The 19,586-nt window shown below is 39.0% G+C and overlaps 1 protein-coding gene across 6 annotated transcripts in view; it reads right to left on the bottom strand.

Moving 5' to 3' along the window:
• The window catches only part of PARD3B (par-3 family cell polarity regulator beta), a 437,068-nt gene that overhangs the window by 406,476 nt on the left and 11,006 nt on the right, over positions 1-19,586 (bottom strand). The window lies entirely within an intron of this gene.

Here is a 19,586-nt window from a genome sequence, read left to right as displayed (position 1 = left end):
AGCAACTGAGAGCTTAACCCTCCCTCCACTGACCCTGAAGCAAAAAGGCTCAGAATGTGCTGCTCCACAGCATATTCTCCCTAAGATGAAATACAAATCAGAGCTGACACACAGTCACGTAACCATTGCCTTCAAACAACAAGCTGACTGCACACACACAACTTGCAGGGGGGAGCAGGCTAAGTGAAACGTAGCTGTACTTGAGCAGCCTTAGATAACGTTTGAACGCTTATCCTATCAGGGCCAGCTACCGTGGTTTCGCAAACGCATGTCAGCTCATTAAGTCATAGGAGCACGTTTAAGCACCCTGTAGCATCAGCAGTGGTAAGCGTTGCACTGGATTGGCACATCTTCTACGGCCAGCTGAAAGGAAACATGCTCAGTTGAGATGACATGTTATATTCTGGACCTCCATGAGATGCCACTGAGATTGGCCAGAAGCTGCTAAAATTAAGGCCCAAGAAACTGGCATACACACACAGAGCCTTGAAAAAAGTTTCATAAACAGACAAAGAAGAACACAGCTGATGTTATCTGTAATCCCAGTGATTCTATTACAGGTACATCACCCACCCCTTGCTCCCCATCAAGGCTATTTAGATCACAATTCTTAGAAGTAAAGTGAAGCATAATAGGCACACTACCTGGACTAGCAAGTTCCTGATTCTAGTTATGGTCCCCATGTAATGAAGTTCCTGACAACTAGGGATATTCCACTCCATATTTATAGATGGGTAATCTATGACTCTGGCCATCAAGGGATGCAGACAGCAGACAAATCACGGTAATTCCATTATAGGTATAAATGGACCAATTGGATTAGGCTTCTTTTTATTAGCTGTATCATAAATAGGCAGTAGTTTAAGAAATAAATAAATAACACACATACACACACAAGAAGCCCTTATACCACACAAAACCCATGGGTCAGCCCAAAACAGGTCAGCCCAGCATGTGCGGCTGCTGGCTCCGCTGTTGAGCTTTCTAACAATGTTTTGCCTGATCCATCTCCCTCCCTTTCAAAGTTCAGTTGCAGTTCTTCTATTAACAAAACCTTCTTACATCCACAATGCCTACACTGCCCCAAAGCCTATCATCATGAAACCATACAGACCTAATTACACCATGATGATCCAAAGAGCTAAAGGGAGTAATGTGAACCAAGGCTCATGGGAGCAAGAGGTATATTTAAGAGCAGTTCAGACAGTTACCTGCAGCTTTTTCTTAGCAGCTCTTCAGACCAACAGCTGTTCCCTCCTTCCCTTCGTACCCCTTCCAAAAACCCCTTGAGAGCAAATCCTTTTTCACCCAAGTCCCTTTCCTGATCCAGGCCACTAATTAGCCAAACAACCAGGCCCGCACAAACACTGCAGCAGCAGCACAGGATCCAAACACCAGGAGTAATCCTCAGTGGAAGCTATTCAATCACCACCGCCACCAAACATATAGCCACAGCGAGTTTTAAATTTTAATGCTGACCAAATATAGGCTCCTACATCGCTACACATACTCAGACACCATCACAGCCTAGTCCAATTTAGAACCTAGAGTCAAGAGACAGAATCTGTCCAAGATACAAACGTGTTTTCTTAGACGCTTCAAACAGGGTCCGCAAACAAAATGGATAACTAGAGCACTCTCTACAGAATGCTGTAGGATGCTTATTAAGCATCCTCCCCTTCAGCAACAAGTTATATTAGTTTATAGGGTTATTAGTAAGTATAAAAACCTGAAAGATTTTTTTCACCGTTATATTTTTTTAATGGTCTCATTACATAAGCCTAATAGCTAGTTAACAACATCTTCAAACCCATAAGAAATACTGCTTCTATTTTTAATGTGTAGGGGGATGGGAACCTTTTTTCCGTGTAAACTAACATTTAAGCTGCATGAGAAGTGTATTTAGCTCCCTCTCTCCCATTTGTAAATGGCAAAACATATACTGCATTGGTAAAAGTAATGCTATTGCCATTAGCTCCAAAGCAGCATAGCTTCACCCCCTTTTCAATTGCAGAATAATATTATTACAGAAATTAGCGTGCACTGGCACCAACACACTTTCCTCTGGCCCAGATGCTCTCCCAGCTTGGCTGTATGCCACAAGTTTAGTATTAAAACGTTAATGCCTTGTGCTTGCTTGAGTGTTAGGTATTTGTAAGGTAGAGTAGAGCTGAATGGCAACCAGCTAATTAAGCATATAACTGTATCTCTAACCTATTTTATCTGGAATAACCACAGTTATTCCATTTTGCACTGAGAATTCCCATTTGCCAAGTAGCAAATGCTTCTTCACCCTAGGTATCAAGTGTTCAAAATAACAAAAAACTTGAAAGTCAAATGTGTTTATCTTTATAAAATGATGAAATCCAGATAACTACTACAGCTCATAGCTTGCTTTTAAAGCCCCCGGTTTAGGTATTTATACCACACTCTCAAAATTCTAAGATGAAAAGGCAAAAAGGAAACCTATCTTTCTGCACAACAAGCAAGCATGCTAACCCAGATCATACCATTTACTTAAATGAACAAGTGTTGTGAAAGAGTGTCACTTGACCCTACCAATAAACTTACACAACATGATTCTCTCAAACTGGAATGCATCAGTAGCTACAGATGTTCCTCCTGAACCTTTTAACAAATACAGTCACAAAAGATAATCATAATTAATAACACCGGAACAGCATAATTCAAAACCACTCCTGTTAATTAGACAAACTTCTGCAGGTAACATTTTTGTCTCAAGATATATTAAAACCAGTTATATAATTGGTTACATTACATTATATTACATCATTTCATGAGTTTCTTGTACACAGATTAAAGCTGATGTGGAAAAAACACAAAAAACAAACAACCCACCCAGCTGACTGAAGTGTTTTGCTTCCTATGCTTACTTCTATTTGCGGTCTAGTAGCTTGCACCAACTCAGATGCGTCTTTGAAAGAGAACAAAGAATTCAGCAAGTTGGCAGGAAACAAGCCCAAGCCAAACAGCTACCCTTACTTGCATCAAGCTTCATGAAATCTCAGCCTTCCTATTACTTTGGGCCACAACAAATACAGTAATTTACTTTCTCTGGGTATGGCCACTAAACAAAAGCATTGAAGTCTCTAAACCAGTCTGAAAAAGCAGAAGATGCCAGTCCTCACCAATACTTTGAGGCAAGTGCAGCCTATACTAGATTTCTTATTAATTCAGAAATACACGTTCAGAAGACGACGTAGCAGAACTTCAGTACGCACATCTTAGAGAAGGAAATTCACACTAAAACACAGGAACTAAAGCAGAATGGGATTCGTATGGTTTCCTTAGCAGAAAAATATTCTTACCTCTTCGGGAACTACTACCCCATCCCTAACTCCCTCCCTTTTTGACTCAGATATAGGCACACAGTGAAGCCCCTATGGCCTTTTTATCTCAAGGACTCCTAATAGGAATAACCACCAGAGACTACAGCCCTGAACATCCATGTTTCTAACAACCAGAGCTTCATCCCCCAGAAGTTAGAAAACTACTAGCCAGAAAAGGGGTGAGAGCGACAGAAAAAACGCGATAGAAAGCACGACAGAGATGAAAAATGCTTTTTATAGACTATTTGATTAAAAAAAAAAAAAAAGTAACTACTGGTAGATAGCCTGGATGAAGAAAATTCCCTGAGCACAACCACAGAAGTAACAACAGCTCATCTAACCGGCAAAATTACTCACCCATTCCAAAGAGATTTCAAAGTCATAAAACAATTTTTGTTCTTTGGATGAACTCCAAACACTGCCATACACAAGATACAAAGTGTCTATTAAAAAAAATAAAACCTATATAGCAATTTCTCCTGTGCTGCTTTACTCCCACCAAGAGCCCAGACAGCTTCAATAAATAGGACTCTGAAATTCTAGCAATCTTTCTATGTAAAATAAGCCATTAACTACCAGCAGATGTAAAGCTGAATATCTTAAGTCCCAAATAACAAATACCATTTCAACCACAGGATGTAAGAGGATAGACACTAAGAGGAGTAAATGAACACATGTGCACCAATGCATACACACATACTACTAAAAGTATTTTTCAGAGTTCAAAATGAGTAAAAGAGGTCTGAAAATAACTCTGGCACATCTAAGATAGAATCACCATCATCTGAGAAGCCTAAACTGCCCTTGGGTTGAGGGGGACGGGGTGGGTGCTTGGGGTCTATTACTTTAAGTGTCTTATTGAAGCATACAATATAACAAACACAGAGTACCACGTTTCTGTATACCGTAAAACAGCAAAGTAGAAGACTGCATTTTCAAAACAGTACTACTTTTAAAAGTTACCCCGTATCCACCAGAGTTCTTAAGTAGTTGAGGAAGGCAGCATTTTTAGTTCTACTGTGCTTTTGTCCAGACGAGAAAAGTCTGTTTCTCTGATCTCTGGAAGGAAAGCTGGAGCCCATCTAAGAGAGGTGGTAGGCTGTTGCTAAGTCACACATGAAGAAGTGCTGATTCCAGCTTGCAATCCCACATCAGTGCAAGGAAACACGCTGGAGAGTCACCCAATGCCTCCTCATAGCCTTAGACACCCAGGCAGCTGCCAAATGAAGCCACTACTGTAAATACACTTTTGTATTGTACATCTACATACTGTAGACAGGTGGATACTTCTGGCTTGTAAATGGACAGGAGGATAAAAAAGGCGCGCACACACAAAAAAACCACACACACCCAGAGAAACTGAACATGCTAAACCTACCTAGAATCTTTAAAAAGAAAAAAGCCAATAAAAACCCCCACACTTCTTAATCCCCTTTCTCCTATAGGGGGGCCCATTCTAGCAAAGCAGCAGGGACCACATGCAAAAGAAGAGATTTGCAGCCTCCAAAAACATTGTCCAAACTAAGAAAGAGAAATGACCTAAGTTCCCAGGTACCAACAAAACCGTACCTTAAACCTATCCCGTTAATTAGCTTTGATCCTGAATGTTTTGCACAATTGCCATTTCTTCCATAGGAAAGTTCCAATATATTGAACAGTTCATTATGCTCTGAAGGACATGTCTTTCGGAAAAACAGTTCTTCTGCTTCGCATGTTTCATGGCTGCTTTTGAGGAGCCATGAGGAGGCATGGCTGCCTCCTGCAAACCACAGCCTTCGGCACGTATACCTTCTCCTTCGGATAGGGGAAGAAAGCTACTAACAAGTAAACTAGTCTCAGACTCGTACCTACCTGTTCTTGCTCTCTTGAAGGAGAACAAGTCTTTACACAAGCATGCAGTAGTTTATGAAAGTTCTGCATTAAACGAAATCACAGGCAACGTCGTCTCTATTTGTACCACCCATCATTACTTCAGTGTACAATGGTTCTGAACTATTCAAATGAAGACTAATTACTCACTAAGCACTGAAGCCATTGATTCAAGATGGTCCAGTCTTAAATATTTTCAGCCTTTTCTGTTAACCTGTATAACTGTACTTCCAAATAGTTCCAGAACAAATGTTTGTTTAGTTCACTTTTGTTTTAATTCATCCCAGCAGCACTAGGCTGTTCAAAGCATCTCAAAATTTCAAAGTGGTATGTAATTCTTGTGTGCAAGTGCACAATACATTGCCCCCACCCTCCTCTCTTCCCCTCCTCCCTCCCCAAAAAAAACAGGATTCCTTTTTGAGTTGAGGAGTCCTAGTTCAAGATAAAAGTCCTCTTCCAAGGAGTGACAGCGCCTAAAACGATCCCTCCCAACGTCCTCTTAACCCTGCTGGCAGGAGGTTCACATGCACAAGGAGACAGAGTCAAGTGTTGAAAAGCCAAAGAATGCGTGTCCTGAAAACGTAAAACAGGAAAGGCAGCCTAGAAGCTCTGGGCAGCATACGAGCATGTTTGCGGTACATCTGTGCTCCTAAATGCTCTCATGTTAATGGGGCCATTTAGGATAAACATATCTGTAGCTTTTCTTCCCAAAAACCTTAACAGCACAACTAGGGAGAAATTCTCTTATAGCGCTGCGTATCCCCTTACACAGAAGTTTAGTTAAGGTATGCTCCAGTAACAACATCCTAATATTAAGGGGAAGTATGAACAAGTCACCTGGTATAATATACACCAGCACGTCCCAAATGAATATTGAACAGTTATACTAATGTGCATTTTACCTTAGGGTTGCAAGTCATGTCTGTGTTTAACATCAAGCCACTTAAAAGCTGTTTATCATCAATTCCTTTATGTGTGGGAGAGCACTTTAGGAATTACTATGCAAATATTTACCAAATGATAAATTAAATCCAGGTCACATGAATGCACAAGTACAAAGTAGGCAGAAGTAACATAAATTTAAAAAATAAATACTTTCTATGTTCCCGTTGTCACCGAATCCTAACTTAAATGTTGCCACCTGGTGCAGTATCTTTACTGTTCAAATAATTACAATGATTTCAGAAATTCTTCTGTGCCTTTTTTCGGTCAACAGTAAACAGGTATTCATGTCCATAATTAAAATTTCTCCCCCGTGGTTTTTTTTTTTTTTTTAAATATATGTACATATGTATACACAGACACAAGTATTTTAATATTCCAAAATCTTGCAGCACCATCTCAATTCCTTTTGTTCCAAACTTGAATAGGAATAAGTCTGTCTACTTTTTTGAAAACTAAAATGATGTACTTGATAAATATTGCCACCTGTATAGCATATTTCAGACTGTTTATGAGCAAGACAACCCTAACAAGTTTTGAATATATCTCCGGTGGATCATCGATAAAACACACACCAATACTCACTGATTTCAGTTTGTTATTGTTCATTCTGTTATTTGTTCTGCTGTGCAAAATATACAAAATTAAATACAATCCCTAACCTGAAATTTCTTATTTAAATACAGAAAAGACAAGACACACTGAAAAAAATTCAGAGGCAGGAATGACTCAGTAAGACTCCCCCCACAACCACGTCTCAGACTGACACTTCAGAAGCACTTCCACGTTCTACTCCAGAACTCTAACTTCACTAAAGCAATTAAAATTCCAACGAAGCACAGCATGAAAAAGGATGTGTAAAAGAAGCAGAAACTGCATATACCTGTCCTCCATTCACAGCAATAGCATAAGTGAAGTTTGGGACAATGCCAGGTCAAAGTTTAAAAAATAATTTGGACTTTGGTTATATTGTTTTCTAGCATTTAGACTGGAGAAAAACAAAAAACAACAAGAAAAACCCAACCACACCACCCTTCCTGATGAAGGAGATATTTTGGATTAAGCTCAAAACATTATTGTACATCTATACTCGCTATTGAAAGAATTATGTTTTTTATTTCATTATGAAAGTGTTCTATCAACAAATGGATTCAACTCTTGAGGATCTTCTTGTCAAATGTCTTCGATATCTTTCCTCAATCAGGATGGAGGCTTATCACCTCCTGATATTTAACAACTAATTAGTGATTTCTGCAAGCGTTCTCAGGCTACCCGATCTATCGGTATCCACAGCCAGGTGACATTTCAACTGTTAAATACTCTCAAACCACAGCTTGCAGAGCTGACAACAAAAAAAGAGTTTGGAGAGAAACAGAGATGGCAGAGTTTGGCCACAGCCTCAAACTTCATCTAAGTACTTCTCAAAACTTATCACTAAATTAAAACAGCTTCTAGGATTTTTTTTAAACTATAACCACCGTCAAAATATGTCTAAAGTGTGTTTAGTCAGACAGCATTACAACTGTCAGCGTTACAATTACCAGCAATTAAACTGCTTTACCGTCGTCAGCGGTAGGACAGGTGGGGTTTTGGTTGTAGAAAGCTAGACACTGAGTTCCAGAAATCTACAGCTGGTCAGCATGAAAGGATCTGCATACTACATATTAATTCCACTAAATTAAATATTATGCTAAACATTCCTCAGCCACAGCAGAAGGACCTCTCATGAATGATCCACAGCTGAACAGTCAGCCCTCAACAGCAGAGGCATGTAAACGCACTCGAATCTGCTTATACAACCTAAGCGCACAATCTAAGAGAAAGAATACAATTTTATCACTTCCCTCCTCCCCATAGCAGGCAAAGAGCCAAGTGTAACTCATAAATGTGTGGACAGCTGAAACAGCAGAACTGTAGGATTTTTGTAACAATATTATATGCTGAGGAGATTACATTTTTAAAGAATAAAAGGAAACAAAAGAAGCTTCTGTAGAAAGTCAGCTTACTGCACAAGAGACGAAGCCTGTTCCAGGCAGTTACTGGATTCACCAGATCCTAACACTGACCAGACCAGTAGGCAAGAGGCAATTATGCCTCCCTTTATTAAGGCCAACCGAGTATAAATTAAGTGTTCTTTTCACAAAATTAAAAAGAGAGAGAAAGCAACATTTGAAGGTTTTCACCGTTCAGAAATTTTCCAGAGCTAAGTTTGCATTCCAAAGGAATAAATTTCAGACACAAGTTTCTAGCTCTCAGTATTGAATATAGGGACAATATAATGTCAGCTTTGGATTTTATAGCTCAGTAGTTCAACTGCAGGAAATTAAACAAGACATTTTTAATCATTTCTAGTTAGAAACTTTATAGCAACAGAGCCTTTAAGATAATACAAGAACTGGGGTACAGCAGATTGAGATAGTGAAGACGCCGCCTCCCATGTATACCATAGCATTTTTCTCCTTTGAGGAAATTCTGAGTCTGCTTGCATTATAAGTGAAAATGCTGTAAGATGCTAGAGAGAAGATAAAACTTCTTTATATCATCCTACCAGGGGAAGGAATCTACAGTCTCTTGCGTCAGTAATTTTCAAGACAAACGTCTATAAGGCCTGGATTCAAAAGACAGAAATTAAAGCTGGGGGGAAGGGAAAGGACAGAAGGTAGTCTGTTCAGCAAAACTGCTTTTAAGCATCTGGCAATAAAACTACAAAAAAAACCACAGAAGGTTATACAGTGAAAGAAGTTCTAGAAAGGTGATGGTAAAAGGTGCTTCCTACTCTATCTTCTAGATCAAACAAAAGTGCTGTAAAAATAAAACCAGGTAAGACGACAATTTAGAGTGGAATTCTGTCCTAATTGTGGGGTGATGGAGAATAGGAAAGAATTACATCACGCAATTGAACTTAAAATTGCTCTTCTCTCTCTTAACAGTAGATTTATCAGGACTGACTCAAGGGTTTAACTCCCCTAGATTTATCAGGGCTGACTAAAGGGTTTAACTCCCCTACCAAAACATAGCCTCGCCTCCCTTTCCACAGCTTTCGCAAATAGCGTGGGCATTTTCATTTCACCTGATAATGAGGAGAGTTTGAGGCCCTCAAACTCTTATTTACCAAGAGTAATAAAGTGAAGAAACAAAGCAAGAAATTCCGGCGGTTGAGGGGGACGGGACACAACACACCATACTGACAGATACCATTTTGAACAGCGTTTGCATTTGTTAACTTCACACTAGAAAGGCATTTGCAATTAAAAGATCCACCTCTAATAGCTGTAACAATCTTGTAATTCCTCTTCCTCTAAGCCAGAGCCTTTCTCTCTCAAGTTTCCCTTTCTGCAAGAGGAGGTCCAATTAAACAGAGGGACTTAAGTACTTAAAAATGATTTCAAAAGCATTTATGCATATGCTCAGCTGAAGTAATCACAAGGGTCTTACACATTTCAGCAGGCTAGGAGCACAACTGGGACATCACTGCCTGCTAAGCGAGGACCCCCGAAAATGAGTTTTCACCTGATAGTAAGTCACTTATGCAACCTTTGACCATTACCTGGAGAAAATTAAAAAGATGTTACATTACAATGTAAGTATTGAGCATGCAACCATCCTAAAAATACTGGCAGCCACCTCTCCCATCTCAGACTTCTCCTTAGTAAGCCTCCCATATTAGTTTACTTGTAACTGTTAGAATGATCTAAGTTCAACTTACACTCTCCAAACGACAACAACAAAAAATCCTAAAATACCTGCAAGCACAAAGTTAATATTAACATATAGGAAGTAATCTGAAGAATCCCTAAATCTGTCCATTTTGAAAAAAAGCAAAAAGTTACCTACAAACAGAAATAAGGGACTATCTTTTCACAAGGATTCAATACAAGTCAATCACAAAAAATCTGAACCTCACAGGTCAAGATAAATATGCTTATAACACAGACGTTTATGGAGAAGGATACACTTGATCTGTTCATGCCTGTTATATGTTAGCTTCTATACCCTGATTTAAATACAGGAAATAAAGTCACCCTAAATAATATATCCATAATACTTGGTTTCTGTCCAAAGCACACACTGATTTTCAAAGAGGTTAAGAGGTTTGCTTCATACAGTAAGATGACAGAGCAAGAAAATGAAATTGTACTGCTTCAAACAGGAATAAAACATTCAAACATGAGCTGAACCATAATGAAGTTGTTACAATACAAGACAAATTATTTGCCCTACCCGGCAAGACCTGCTTTCAGAACATAGCAGAGGAGACTAGTCTAAGGGCAATTGATTGCTAAAGGAAAAATCTGTGTTTTTACATATTTTTTATATAGATATATAAACACACACATATATATACACACACACACACACCCCTACCTCTGTGTGCGTTTCACACACTTTTTGTTCAAATTTTTTTTACTTTATCTTTCAAAATTGGTTGTGAAAATTTATTCTTTCCCCAATCTTTTTTTTTTTTTTTAAATTATCACTGGTTGTGACATTGTGGAAGGGTACAGTCTTGAATTAGTAAAGCTTGGGGTGGGGAGATTTACGTAAGGTTATACCTGCCCTTGTAAGTTTTGCTCTTTGAAGGTGTTAAAAGCATGATTTTAAAATGGAGGTACTAATTAGATCAGTTAAGTATAGAGATAGATTTATCTTCAGGTTGCTAGGGTCGGTTCTACCTCAGCAAGTCTGAAGTTTTTGTCTGCTCATACTTGCTGGCTCTTCAGGATCAGAGGGGAAAGAGCAAAAAAAACAAACAAAAAAACCAAAGAATTCATCCAGGAGGTCTGTGGAGTACCACAGACTACTGAGAGGAAAGCTAGTACATACTGGGAAAGGGCAGAAAAGTCTCCTCTTGCTTTGCTCTTAAGTCAAGGCAACCAAAAAGTAAAGTTAAAATATATGCATAAATACTTGCAAGATCACAGCCTCTCTTTGTTCCATGTATGTTAACACAGGAATGCTACTTCCCATCCTCAAAAGACTGTCAGGAAGACAATTCCATTAAATGACTGAAAGACTGAGACAGCGATTAAGGTCCTAAAAGAGCCCAGGCAGCACAGCAAAGTCAGCCCCTGGTATATGCCAAGTCAAGATGCCATTTGATGCTGACAGGGTGGTTCTGTCACTGAGAGTGTCTATCATGCTGCAGAAAACAGGAAAAAGATTTTGCTTGTAAAACTCATCTTTCAAAATCTTCTACTTCAAATTCAAGAAATTAACTGGTTAGCTAATTGGGTTAAAGGTGGAAAGTTCTCACCTCTCATGATCCAGAAAGATAATTTAAGAAAAACAATCCGCTCTTGAGAAATTAGAAAGTTATACAAGGCAGTTAAGAGGGCAGACAAAGCTAATGCTGCCAGCCAACCAACAGACAAGGCCTATAACAAGAAAGTCTAATTACTCTTTCATCTTTGGAAAGAGGCAAACACCATAAGCGCACAGCTCAGTATAAGCATTATATTTAAGATGCTAACTGGCCAAAAAAAAAAAAACCACCAGCCAATACATGTGAGTCAAAATACAACAGCATGAGATGAGCAAGGAACGATAACCACTTCTTTCCGTCTCCTTCACCTATAGTCTTTAGCACATCACTACCTACCCAATTTCTCTTGGGATGGATGGAATTCTTCTTTCTCCTACCTTGCCTTCCTCTTTCTTTCTCTCACTCTTTTCGTGTATAATTAACATATTCTGTTTCTACATAACAAAAGTGTTTTCTAATAATTTTCTACATAATTTTCTACATAAAACCATACACTTACATGTAATAGCTTTCTCCTTAGAGTAAGGCAGATTAGACAGAGTGCTTCACTCTTAAGCATCTCACGGCGAGATGCTTGCTACAAGCAACCTGACATACAGGTCCCATACGCACCACCATCATCTCAAGTTTTAATTTTAAAAAATATTCAGTCGAAACGCTAACAATACTGCTCTGAGCTCCTGAAAGACAAACAGCAGACACAAGTACACAGCAAATACTTCAGACATGTTATGAAGCACAGCAAAGGGAGCGTGTTGAATAGGTTTCCTCCACACGAGTCATTTGAGGGCTGCACACTGTGGGGCACAGCAGAACGGACAGACAGTATCTCTCTCTCCCGTACCTCAAAAACAGTACTTGTAAAGATAGAATAAAATAGTTCTTGTTCGTTAACCATCTTTAAATGATTACGCTTTGAGAAAGTAACAGGGCTATTTAAAAAAAAAAGTAAAATCCATTCATTTTTCACAAGGCAGGGAAGGTATTTACTCATCTCATCTAATGAAGCCCAGTATCAGTAGAAAGCAGAGAGAAAAAGTTGGTTTATCCAGGCATTTGAATACTCAGAGATACAGATATCCCATACTGGATCTAAGCTGAGAGACAAAACAAACAAAAACCCCAAAGCCAGCCCCCTGCCATACACACACAAAATCACAGGCAGACAGATCCCAGCACAGAATTCGCAACAGTCTGGGAGAGCACAGATGCTCAGATCCAAAAATAACCTAGAACATTTTAAGTTATGCTCAAAGTGTGATTTGATTTGCTGCTCTGGAACCCTTCAAAAACACAGGCAATTCTGATTTTATACTGAATCAGAATACGAAGGAGCACCGTTCTCTACACATGGCCCACTATCTGAATGTTATCTGAAGACTGATTAAAACATAACTTAGGAAATAACTTCTAAAAAATACACTCCTCAAACTCACTGGTAAGTACTAGGGAATCACATAGCCAACCTTTCCATTACACTCCAACATTTGCCATTTAAAAATAATTAAATGTTTCAGTGAAGAATAGGTATGCAGAGATATTTGGAGACGTGTATTTAGACAAACAGGTCCAAACAGACTGCTACTCTAAGAACTACAACAAAAAAGCCCCTTGAACAAAGTCTCCATTAAAATCGAATTGCACTGTATGCCAGGCTTTGAATTAAAGATTATCTGTAAGAATGGAAGAATGGTAAATGCAAATGCATCTGCAGTTATATTAATATTTAAACTAAGAATATCTGTTAGCTCATCAAGCCCATTAGACCAGATTGCTTCAATAATGCAGAAACATGAAAGCCTCATCCCTACGCGTACACACACACAATCATACTTCAGCCAACACAACAGCTCCAGGACAAAATATCTCCCTAGGTAAGCCCACAGCACTCTGAACTTTTACAGCCCAAGGTCTCCCTGTCAAACATTAGCTAGAAGACTCAGGGCAGTACTGTTATGTTAATAAGCAAATTGTTATACAGCTGCAGGCACCTGGCAAATAATTAATTAGCACCGAATCTGACTTTTTGTTTCTTTTGAGATCTGAGGTAACATTGGGGGGTAGAGGGATCACGCAGGCATGATTCCAAAATCCAGTTTAAAGCAAGCGCATAACTGTAAAGCTTCCTTCAGACTGCCAGCAATTCTTCACATAGAAATAAAGGGGAAAAAATAGGAAAGTGAGAGGTATGTGTACTAAACTACTGCATTTCAAAAGTGCAGTCCGGGTTAAGTGAGTGAACAATGATGCTTCTATTCTGCCAACTAACACTGAGGATACCTTAAGTTCGAAGCAGCCAAAGCATCTCCAGACAATAAGAACACAGCGCAGGCGGTGAATTCTCACAGCTCAGTTCAGTTACTGGCGCTACCCTGCGGCACACTGGATCTCAGACAGACAGATTCAGGGCTCAGGCTCTACGAAAAGAGCAGCTACCACTTCAGTTCTACATCTACAGACTATTGGAGATTATTTTATACACAGCTCTTTGGGCTTTCCTTTGGGAAAGCAGTTAATGTATTTGCAACTGACACAGGATTACTTAGCAGAAATGGCTGAAGTTTCAAATACGTGACTGAGAACAGATTCAAAGTCCCACAACACAGAATACAAACGCCTGTAGGACACCACAGATCAGGCATGATGAAATCCTATAAAACTGTGAGCTTTACACAAAGCTCAAACAGGAAAAATAGTAATTTACAGAAGTATCTCCTTAATTCCACAAAGCCATTACTGTGGAGGGAGGGGGGAAAGTCACCTCCCGCAATCATATGAAAGTATTTCACTTCTCTCTCAGATAACAGTTGGGTGACGCAGGGGCAGATAAGTCCTATTTCCTGTGTGGATCAGCCACCGAAGAGAAGCGAGGCAGGCGTTTTGCCGGAAGGTTCACAGGCCCGCACTGCCAGTAAGGTCAGTGGACCCTAGAACACCACTCTTTCCTCACACTGCAGGCTGGAGCACTTCACTAACAGCACCAATTCCCAGAGACACCACTTCCCATGTCAGCTCTACTCGCCCTCCTCCACACTCGCTGGCAACGTATAGGCAGCTACATAATTTGTTGCTCTCTCTAAATAAATGTGAGAAGTGTGGATTCCGGGTCTCTTTCCTCATACAGAAAACGGAGAAAATATATGACCCTTCATAGGAAGGTTGGTCACAGTGCCCCAAAGCATACTGAGCCACTAGGGACAATTTCAGGCCTCCGTGCTGGAAAGGTGCAGAGACAGCCACGGTAGTTTCAAACACCCGAAGCATTGGAAGATCTAAGTTGAGTCATTCTAAGGTGGACGCAAGTTCATGGGTTCATCATAGGAGGAAGAAGCCTGGGGGAAGAAGTAATAGACAAACTAGAAATTGGTTGTGGGAGAAGAGAAGGGAGCGGAAAAAAGGTTCTCGAGTATAGGGGTGTTTGAGCAAGGACTGCACCAACAACATTGCTGTTACGTGCCAGGTCCTTTCTCCCCCTCCCGCAGAGATCTTCAGTCAAAACAAAATCACAGAAGAATTGGGAAGTAACCATTTCAGAAGCTAGAAAGAAACAAGAAGGCATTTTCAACACAAGGCAAAACCAGAAGTCATTAGGAGATTTCCTCATGTACAGCAGGGGTGAAGGCTCAATAAGAGAATCACTGCAGAACAGTTAACAGACACGTAAGCAGGGCATTCAGCTAAACGAGGAGGATGACACCTGAGACACATACTCCAGTTGCTGTTTTGTGGTAACTTTCTCCAATCCTTTTACCAGACATTACTTTCTAGATCTTGACAGAAAGTTTCCCCTTATGCAAGATTAATCCACTCAGTACAATCTGGCAATGAAACACTTCCAGTGAATCAGAATTTTCCAAACAGCAGCTAGTAAGCAAGTTTGATTAAATGCCATATTTGCCTGTATTTTGCAACAGCCCTGAGACGCCATCCCAGCCTTCCTGTTCATTTACAATTCGATGCCACCCATCACTCATACAGATCAGTCCAATTTACTTTTCAATCAACCCCCTTGTTCATTCTTTCTGGGCTCAGCAGTAGTATCCCCACCACATATCATGCCAGGCTCAAGTACCTACAGAAACAAGATTTCACTGTGAAAATAAATGGAGAGATATTGGAAATGCCTACAGCAAACAGGACATAACATAGTCAGTATTCACAAAAATGTTCCAGGCTGAGCAGGTTTTAGGAATACTTTAATCACTGTCAATAGGACTCCCAGCACAGCATTACCTTCTCATTAATGGAAGTGATTATATCTCAGTTTCCCAGATCACATACATAACTACTGGTAGAGAGCCCATAACTGATGAGTTCAGCCACAAGATGCTGTGTTCTGTGTTAAGCCTTAAGGCTTTTCAAGAATGTAATTGGATCTACTTTCACTAAGTAGTAGTTTTACTTATATGCGCTGGTGCCTGTAAAAGAAAACCAGCACACGCAGTGAAACAGTTGATCCTGCTTTTAATAGACTAGTAGGTAAGAACGCAGTCATTGTCAGTTGATAGAGAAATGATAACATCAGAAATGGTGGTGTATCGGTCACATAGGGTAAATGATTTGGCCTGCTAAAGAACCTGCAACAGATTTGACTGCATTATTACAGGCATCTCTTACACTAAACATATCCTAGACAGAGTTAGGTTCCAAAACAAAAAGCAGCAAGAAAAAAAGCCTGACAATTCATTAAATAAGCATTAGCAAGAACATTACAGTATTTAACAATTTAATTACATCATTAGATTGCAGTTTGTATCTTTGAATATAAACTCTCCTACTCTTTGACTACAACCATTATGTAAAAAGTATGGTTCATATTCATAGTTTAGTAACTAATTTGTATTTTTCTTCCCAATTACAAAAAAAATTCCTTCCCTCAAGCTTTCTGTATCAAACTGTTCCCCCCATACTGCCCCTATTGCATGAGATCATGTTTTCACTAGCAAAAAGTGATAGTATAAAGCTGTTATCAAGCACAAGATATTTCAAAACTGAAATAACATTTCACAGGATGTAAATGGCCCACTACAGCCTATTTGAAAACAACTACTTTTTGCAATATGGTATGTGGAAATAAGACCTGCACTGCCAACTTTGCTTATGAACACTAGCATCCTGAATTTTGCTACACCATCAAGTTGGGTTTTATTGTTCTACAATCCCTATTGATAAGCCAAAGAGTTAATCCCTAAACAACGCATAAAAGGTTTCATTTCAAACCAGAAAAACGGAAGACACTTATAATCACCACAGCATTCATATCTGAATGAGAGCTAAACATAAAGATGCATCAAGCATCCAGCCATCTGGAAAGAAGCTGGTACTTTTTCATAATATCTATTCTCAAACCTTTAAGACAGAATCAGAGGTTGACCAAGACTTCCATTTAGTGAGATGCTCGTTTCATATCTATAGCCGTTAATAAATGAACAATAAGCCTGAACAATAATAATATGAACAATAAGCCAGACTCCCCAACTTTTGTTTAAAGCCAGAAATGGTGTTCTCATATCAAGATAAACTGTGTTTATACTTCCAGATTTGTATTACATTTGAAATGCCAAAAGTTACCAAAGAGGACCTACCTGAAACAGTGTTTTCTAGCATCTTTGAATCTGGCTTATTAAACAAACGTTGTTAGCAGTAAGTATCTATTTCGTTCTTCTGGACAAAAAAGATGATTTTGGCAACACGCATAACTGCGAAAGGCATGTTATATAAAATCAAAATGGGTAGTCAACCTATAATCAGAGTTAAATGGTAATGTTAAATGAGGCTGCAACAAAACAGAAAACACAAATTGCAAGTACATACAGGAGAGACCTGGAAACGAGAGTAAGAAGGAAGATACAGCCTACCTTCAGCACTACGTTTTTCAATTCTATATAAAATGCCTAAGTAACAAGAAACACTGCACGTAGGAAAACAAATCATCTACTCCTTTCAGTTTCTGACCTGCTGCAATTACTCCCTCACAACGCACACATTCTAATTTGGATGGAAGATGACCTAAACCAACATTTTCCCACACTCAAGGACTGAGGGGTCAACCCTGGCACACTCCCATCTGATCCATCTAACCTCAAGGGTAAGTACATGAAAACAATAAGAGTTTAGAGCAATTTTGTTTTGTTGGCAGTTCAGAAAAATAGGTGGATTGAATACAACAGTAATCTGAAGGAAAACACACCCTCAGAAGTAATACATTTAAAACACACAGGTCGTAAGTGTTTTTTCCAAGCATTTCTGAGTTATGTCAAGTGTTTCAAGTAGAAATTCAGAATTTTGCCATTTCTAAAGCCAGAGTGGTTTTTAAGAAGTTTTTTTTATTATTTTTTTCAGGAAAAAATAGTCTCTCAGTCAGCAGCAGACTGAGAGCTATCCGGATAACCACTCTTGAAACATTAATATAGAAGACTTATCTTGGTTTTTGAATGCTAGTCTTCTTGCCTATCACAGAAGAGTTGTCGTTGGTCATCACAAGGATAGTCCCTAACATTAAGATTTTTCTCACGGATCTACTTCCCTCCTGCCCCAAAAATCTATCCTCCTCTTTCACAGCAGTCTAAACAAAGTCTGAATGATGACCACTGCTATGCATGTTGGTTTCTCTCCATGTGCAATGTCAAAATGTCAATAAACACTCTCCTTTGCATTGGGCAACACATCCATTTCAGGTTTCCAGCTCTTTAGGAAGTTTTCTTTTTGTATATTATAATGACAGGCACTCCTGAAGCAGTTGTTCAGGATACATGCATTACAATTAGCAGGAATAAAAAACAAACGAACTGGCAGCAGCCGGCTTTTTTAAATGAGGTAATTCTGTAGGAGTTGAAAATTCACTGCCTTCAGCCCTTGAAGATTTCAGCAAATATTTCCAGCCACACAAGATATGGTTAGATCCAGTGCAAGAAAACAATCTATTTTCCAATATTTTTCTGCCCCCCCCCCCCCCAGCAGTCAAATAACAGGCTGAGGTGGCAGAAGCAAAGGAAGACAGTCAAGTTTCCAGTATCAGCCAAAAAGTAGTGCCACATTTGTTAAATAAGGCAACCGCTAGGAACAGACTAGATGACCAAATACAGTATTTGACTTTTGAAAAATATGCTGATTAAAAAAACCAGCAATTTGATATCAGTTAAATAACTGCTACAACCCATCCTAAAGAATTCAAAGGTGGGAGGATTTAAAAAAGAGAAAGACAACTTCTGTAGAAAACCTCAACAGGGTGACTCACCTAAAGAAAACACAACTGAAGTCAGTGAGTCAGGGCAAGATATATCACATTTTTGGCAGACTTGAGGAAACCAGATATTTTCTCAAATTTAGATCTCGTTTTTTGGCATGAAATAAGCCAGCTTGTAAAAGCAATCCAATAGGTTGATGACAATCCCTTACTGTAGCCTATTATTTTATTTATTAGAAAAATGTTATACCTTGGGAAAAATCATTATTGCAGCTAACAATTTTTTTAGCTCTACATGAGTGAAAGCAGCATCATTTGGAGGTAAACTGTATCTTTATAGAGAGGTCACAGTATATAGACAGTTGATTAATGTAGAAATACACCTCATTTTTTCTCCAGTGAAATTTCTGCAAATACTGATATTTTTTCTAATACAAGCACTCTAGAGACTTCCCTGAGCAAAAAACCCTACTGTATCTATCATTTTTTGTTTCAAAAAAGGCTTTCACCTGGACTAACTCACAGTTCAAGAAAAAGCAGGGCAATCTTGTTTACCTCTTGAAAAAAATCTGTAAGTCAAGAGTAGGGGAGAAAATTAGAACCAACAGTTCTAAACTCTTCACAGAATATGCGGCCAGATCTTCAAGCATATATACATACCTAAAGATGTATGTAAGTATTTAATGCTATTTTCAGAAGTAGTATTTCCAAAGCAATTTTGGAAGTCATTCATCATTTTAATATAAGTTGAAAGATGAAAGAACTTTTTCACAGTAATAACTGAAGTAGAGAGTGCAAAACATCATGATTTATTTTAATATCAGGAGCTTATTTCAACAGAAAATAAGCTAGTGAGGTATAGTAAGTTCATCCACATTACTGAGGACAATATGACCCAGGCTAGAGGATCAACAGAAGCAGCTTCCCACCTATCTCACTTTAACTGTTCTAGCTAGTTTCCTCCATAACTGAAATC

This window comes from Struthio camelus, chromosome 6 (assembly GCF_040807025.1).
Source record: "Struthio camelus isolate bStrCam1 chromosome 6, bStrCam1.hap1, whole genome shotgun sequence".
Classification (NCBI taxonomy): Eukaryota; Metazoa; Chordata; class Aves; order Struthioniformes; family Struthionidae; genus Struthio; species Struthio camelus.
This window is presented reverse-complemented; position numbering and strand designations above follow the sequence as displayed.